The sequence below is a fragment of the Montipora foliosa genome, chromosome 12 (assembly GCF_036669935.1).
Source record: "Montipora foliosa isolate CH-2021 chromosome 12, ASM3666993v2, whole genome shotgun sequence".
NCBI classification, from domain to species: Eukaryota; Metazoa; Cnidaria; class Anthozoa; order Scleractinia; family Acroporidae; genus Montipora; species Montipora foliosa.
The window spans coordinates 16,587,743-16,595,242 of record NC_090880.1 but is presented as its reverse complement, the minus strand read 5'-3'; positions in this window follow the sequence as shown (position 1 = coordinate 16,595,242).

Below are 7,500 nucleotides of genomic sequence, written 5' to 3'. Positions count from 1 at the left end.
TAAAACTCCCTAAAGAAGTCTACGTTAGCTAGACGAAACGCGTCGGAGAATAAAGTAGTTTTATAGAGACAGTTCACAGAGTGCTGGTCACTAGTTTACTTTTTAAAAATGTTCAAATTTTTTTTTTATTCTCTAATTAGAGCTATCCTCTCCTTCACAGTCAACACCTTAAAAGTTGAATTATGGTGTGAAAATATGGTATCGGACCCAGGCATTTCTCTTAAAGATTAGGCTCGACACATTGCGCCAATGTCGCTCCAAAGTCGGACTTAACTCAATTAGGTTCGGCACATGAGTGGAGCGGCGTCTGAACCGGGCCTAAGATGCCAAAAGAGCTAGGCTCTATAATTGCAAGTAAGAAAACGATGTATTTCACTCCAAACCTGTCGATTCCAAGAATAATTGACAATTACTCCACGAGCACCCGTTGGATATGAGATGCAACATTTTAAAAATTGATTTCTAGAATTTTACTGATGTAAGTAATGCACTTTGTAGTTATATTGTGATAATAGTTAAGTAATAATGAATACTGTTTACAAGGCTAAAAATTCTTTAAAAAGTAAAAAAAACCCGAACGTTTTCGGCGTTAAGCCATCTTCAGGGCAGTTTGACCGTCCGCGCGATTGTGTATTTATGTCTATCGCGTAATTCCCGATGGGAAGAGTTTCGCTATGTAGCAATGAATTTGTTTGTTTCGAGCAGGTTTCCATTGTTTGATCATTAGGCCTTCAAAACTTCTGCGTTTGTGAAAAGATTGCGCCGTGCAGAGTATACGCCAGCTAAATGAACACAAAGGATTTTCACGTAGGTGACGGGCAGGTTCAGCAGGGCTCGAGACTAACGGTAGCCAACTAGCCACATTTTTAACCAGTTTTAGTACGACACATACATGTGCATTTAAGAGAGCAAAGTTAACATAATAATAACTGACAGAAATCAAGTAAGTTCTTACGCTAAAGTTGTAAATGTGATGGTAAAGTCTGTTACTAGCCTAGAAGGCCCATCAGATCGGCGCTTATCTCTGGTTTCTGTAGCATGAAGCGACTAGGAGTATTTCTACTCCCCCCTGGATGGGATGCCAGTCCATCGCTGGGTTACCCCAGCATTAATTTCGCCGGTACCCATTTATACACCTGGGTGGAGAGAGACACCGTGAGAGCAAAGTGTCTTGCCCAAGAACACAACACAATGTCCCCGGTCAGGACCCGAACCCGGACCACTCGATCCGGAGTCGAGCACACTAATCATGAGGCCATCACGCCTCCCTGATGGAAGGTGGATTAAGAACCTTCGCTGATCAACAGCATCACGAACTTATTTTTGTGCGTCACCCACCTAAAGGACAGAGAAACGTCTCTGACCTGGGGGGAATCAAACCCACGACCCATAATAATAATTATTATTATAACGAAGATTCCATATAACATGCGGTCTGAATGGTTAAAACTGCGTGCAGATGCACCGCTAATGCCACTCATAGGATTTGGAAAATAAAGTTTTCCCACTATTTCAGCCGAATGCATGAGGAAATTAAGAAATTCTATTATTGTTTATTTTAATTTGTTCAGAGTTTAAAAAAACCAACAGATTGCTTACAAGTACTGTACATGTACATATATTTGAGGATTCTGCCTTACTACATATGTTATAAAAAAGGAACCTTTTGAAAAGTCTACTGATCTACAGTATGCCTCTTATTCCCTTCAGTCAAAACAAAAAATGATGCCAAATTACATTCTTCAGCATGGACACATCAAATCTTCACTAGACCTTTTCATCCAAAGATGAGGCGTCCAGAGCTTGATATAGTGTTTACATAAGGACTTGTGAAGAATTCCAAAAGTAACCCCCCCCCCCCCCCCATAATCCCCCTGTTATGTTTACTTAATTTTTTAACGCTTCTGTTAAATCCCGAAAGTAATGGCACCCCTGAAAGTAACGCCTCAAAAGTAGCGGCCCCTTCAATAATGTAACTTAAAACAACAATGTGGTAGGTAAGCACAAATACACCGTACTTGAGGATTGATTGATTGAAGAACAAAACTACAGCAAAATATGAACACTGATTATTGTCCCCTGGAGTACAGCAACAGGAATATGCAAAAAAACTCTAATACGATACTGTAAGGTATATGGCAAATATTGTCTCAGTTTCCCTGAACTAAAAACCAAGAACTATTTATAGGCATAATGCGTAGTGTGTCATGCAGATGGAACAAGTGGACTAAGCAAAGCCAGAAACGTTGTGATCCTTAGTTTATTTTTAACTTGACTCAATCCTATTGAAAAGTTTACAAATATACATATATTACGAACACAAGTATATCTATACAAGTCAAAACTTGTCTCCACTGCAAGTTGTCAGGCTAGAAACTTATCAAAACTTATTAAAATTGTTACGCCTTGTTTTTGTTTGGTTGCATTACCAGCAAGTAATCTGAACAACTAAATAATATAATGACATTTTAATCTCATGTTAAGTGTCCTTTCTGTGTGAGACAGCTACCGAAAGGAGTGACTCCTTAGGCCTGTGAAATCCGGAAGTAACAAAGGCCGTTACTTTCAGAATTCTACCGTAACTGCCCAACCGGGAGCAGGAAGGGTTCAGTGGTGAGAGCATCTGACAGGATGCGAAAAAAATTAAAGATTATACAGAAATTTTTGGCCATATTATGTGTAAACATGCGCTGATTATGCAGAAATTACACCGGATTATGCGGAAATTTAAACAATTTATAGAACTAATAATTAGGCCTGCCCAATGTATTTACATGGTTATGGTAAATTAGGACTCGAAATTGCAACCATTACAGTCGCATTTACAACTGAATTTTCTCACTTTGTGATTAAGATATCTGGAAGAGTCACCAATTTGCGACCAGCTTTCACCGTTAAAATAAAAGGGTTAGTAATCGGCATTTTTGCAAAAACTTTTGCTAAAATAAATAAAGCAATAAAAAATTATTTTGTTTCTCGTCATGAATATTATTTTGCTTCAATTTGGAGGAAGGAAGCAAAATTGTGATGTGGTTGAACCACGATCCATTCCCTCGATCATTCACCATTTTCACCGGTTTTTTACACATATGTATTGCGGGCTCCTATTTTGTTTTGTACAACTTCATCACAATGATTGTCCCTACTTTTACAAATAATGCAGTTTAATTTGTGACTATAACTTGTGGCTAAATTTTCATACCTTGTTGAGTTCGAGCCTAGGGTATGTTATGAAAATGGTTTAACTAGAGTCCAGGCTCATTGCCAAAAAATATGTGGAAACTGCTTACGAACTTTCATCTTGCAAACGAAATGGCGTGTTTTCTTCAATGTTCAGGAAAATAAGTGTTTCAAAGTAGTCAATCTCTTTGGCTTTTGTGTTTGAGAGGATGGTATGCAGCTGCTTTACCACTAATATCAGGTATTTCTTCAGTTTTATGCGAAAATATTGTGATTATGCGGAGGATGCGGATTCTAGGGAATTATGTGGATCTGCATCACCGCATCCTGTAAGTCTGATGCCATGTTTATTTAAGTGGCAACAGTATTTAGTGCTATGGGACTAACCGGGTACAATGTACAAGAATCAAATCAAACCAAATCAGCTCCAATTAAATCATAGGAACGATGGTTTTAAATGTGTCGAGGCTTACATGTAGATTCCTGGAGCAGATCATACATGTCATGTACTTTAGCTTTCAACATTCATCAAAAACAAACATTTCATTCAATAATAGTTTACTTCAATTTATTTATTTATTTATTTATTTATTTATTACATCCATTTACAAATCACTGGTGATCCTTGCAATCTAATTGGCTCCCAGCAGTGCAATTTATTACCAAATCGCACAATTTATTTGCTCTAAATCACACCATTTCCTTAGCCAATGAGAATGGAACACTAAAACAAAACAAGCAATTAGATTTCAAGGCTTTTTAAGGTAACCATTCAAATTGCAGGAAAATTTAACCATTGTGTTCCAACTTTTGCTTCCAACTGGATCAATAAAATATTGGTACTGACTAAAACCCTGTATTTTAGCGATTTTAAAATAATTATTATTAAACAACATCGTCGCTCTTTGGAGGTTGGGTGCAAAAACAAAAACGCTAAACGCTCCACACACAATGCTCCTGCTTCCCGCCACACTGATAAATAAGCGATACAGCCCAAAGCTCGAAGTATTCCACGCATGCGCAAGTGTAGTAAAACCACTGACCAAAAGGCTGCAGTCGCTCCTAGTTGTTTACTTGGTTAAACTTCGTTTAACCTCATTTAATCACTAAAATATGATCATTTAATCACTAAAATACAGGGTTTTAGTCAGTACCAATATTTTATTGATCCAGATGGGAACAAAAGTTGCAACACAATGGTTAAAACAATTATTGTTTGTCATTTCTAAATGGATGTAATAAAGTCGTAATTGAACTATTAACTCTGGTGTCGTGCAATTTTGGTCTGAAATCATACTTGCGATTTCATGATTTTGAAATCACACGTATGATTTCAGACCAAATTGCACTCCACTCGCTTCAATTACCATTAAATATTAATAAAGAACTTGTGCTTGGCAATAAAAGCTTCAAACTTTTAAAATACAAAGTCATCACAATTAAAATACTAACACAAATACCGTGTTCATGAATAATTTACAGTGTAACCTATTTAGGAATATAACTCATGGTATCTTAAAGACACAAAAAGAACAAAAAGCACGAAAAAAGGGAAACTGATTTTGTCATTTTTGTCAGTGAAAATATCCTACATGTATCATTAGATTCTGCAAACCAGGCAAGCCTTTCTGTGCTTCAACATGCTGTTGTTTTAACATCTTCAAGACCTAACCCAGCATCTCACTTACTGCCAACATTAAATAAGGGAATTATTTCTCTTGACATTTTGACCCCACAATTATCACTGAACTTAGTTCGCACGAGATTTTGAGAAACCCATGCAGATTGCCATAATAAACTGCTACTAGAAATGGCAAACCAGTTTAATAACTAATATTTCTGTTAACTTAATCTGCATTTTTCCTGTTATGGTCTATAGGCGAGATCATATAAGTATAATTCTATAGAACAAGTATGAAACATGTTACAACTAGATGCTTCTGTGAAGCATACACTGGCTTGCCTGTGGTACGTGCTACAGAAAATCAGAAGGCACTGAATTGTGTGGTATTGAAATACAGCATTCCAGTCTCTGAAGAATAACAAATAAAAGAGAAGCGAGAAACATTGGCTTCTGGGCTGACATGTTGATAATTTTCAAGTTCCCTCACAACTTCTTTTCACCACAAGTGTGCCCTATGAGCATCCGAAAACTTTGTAATACTAAACTTCACTGAAGTCAAGCCCTGTTTCGCGGGGTTAGTGTTGGGATGGGAGACCAAAACAATAAACCCCTCATAAAAAACAGAAACATCTGACCGAAAATACTATTAACGCTAACAAATGCTGATGATGAAAAAGCAAATAAATATTGATACACAGTTTTCAGAAAGAGCAGAAGGAAGTTTCCCGGACGGTCGATCGAGAATAAAATATTTACGACATGAAAACAACATTAATTTTGAACCTTGAATATAGATCGTTTTCACTGTCACGCAATAAAAAAAATAAATCAAAAACTATCCAGTGCAAAACGCTAAGAAATTGTTATCTTATAGAAGATAAAGAAATAAGACACTTGTCCAAGTTTTAGGCCTCTGCGTTTCCCCAAACTTCAGATATTCGTCGAAATGTTTCGCAGGCCGGAAAATAGTGTAAACATCTGGAACTGACTTTGGCTATCTAGGCGACTGATTATCACTACTAAAAAAACAAGCATTTACATAAGCACTTTTCCTAATGCTCTAACTTCTAAAAGGGCTCAAAATCATGAGATAAGTATATATTTTTCAACAAACTTGATCGTAGCTTTGTGTCACGCACCTACATAATCCGGAAATTCAAAATGCTCTGGTTTCCAAACGAAGCACGCTATTGAGCTGTGAAATTGTCAACAGATATAGATATGCCGCCTCCTATGCCTGATGAGGATAAAAACTTTGGTGGATCTTTAGTTTTAGATTTTGGAAGGTGATGACGTCACGTGAAAACGATCTATAGAATATAAAAAGTTACGATCAGCGACGTTCAAGTAAATTGCAAAATCGAAAGTGACATGGCCGGAATTCAGCGGGCGCCATGATTATGTTACCGCGGCATGTTTACCAGCCAAACAGTGAAGCATCTGTGTCAAATGATGGCAAGATACCGGGTTTTTGTAAGTTTCTTTTTCTGTCAAGTGTTATAAAGTTTGACAATGAAATGAGCGAAGTCAAAACAAAGATCACAATCGCCCAACTCTTGTTTATGCAAAGTCAAAATTTACTCTCCAAGACGCGTACGACGTTATTTATCACCAGGTAATTCCATCATTTTGGAAATAGCAGCTACTTTATTATTCATCTGCGTCACAAGTTTTCACTGATTTTGGGCCTCATTTTGTTGAAACTCAAGCACGCTTCCAACAGGCCTGTGAACCCTTCCTGCTTACAGAGCAATACTAAAAAACCTCTCCCATATCACATTTGAACCTTAAGCTCGAAAATTCAATACACAACATGATATTATAATTCACAAAGGCAGAAAATACCACAGAATCCTTTTCCAGCGAAAATTTTATTGAAACAAACAACATATTTGCTCTTAGAGGCGAAAACCTCTTCCTATTTGATTGCGTGCGTGAAGACAAGAAACTCAATTGTGTCAAATTACCATGTACTTCAGGTAAATACTGCTCACTTTGATTTCGTCTCGACGGGCGATAGATTGTTCTCGAAGTCCAGTGCTCGTCGCTTTTGAGATTCCTGCCTATTTTATCCAACTGACTTTCTATTATTGAGCTCCATAAGGGTATATTTTGTTTAAGGATCTACTAAAACGCCATTCGCGTTACATGACTTTCGACGCCATTGCAGGCTAAGTTAATGATCTACTGTGTACACCAGAGAAATCTACGCATTTCCACTACCCTCTCGATCCTAAGAAAATACTCGCAGAAGGCTCTATCCACAAAGACACCACTTACCAGGGGAGTGACAGGCAAGACTTTTACCGACACGGAAAAAAAAAAAAAAAAACTAAAAAAAAAAAAAAGAAAACAAACAAACTAAACGCAGACCTTGACTGGGTTTGCCCATAGGCAACCCAGTAATTAAGAACGTGCACTACAGAATATGCTTCGGCGAGTTGCTAACAGTGATGTTCTAAACAATAGTTTTATTTTCATCACAAACCTTATTATGGTCACGAATTGACTCATAGTCAGTTCCTGAGGGACAAGAAATTTCGTCTTGTCGAGCAAAGGAAGATCTTTTTCTTTGTGGTATCTTTCGACTATTACCTGAAGAAAAAGAGGTATACAGAAAGTTTTGCACTGATCAGTAAAAGCTCTAGACCATGCCTTCAAAATAGTCGAATGTAACAACTCAAATTTAACATTAA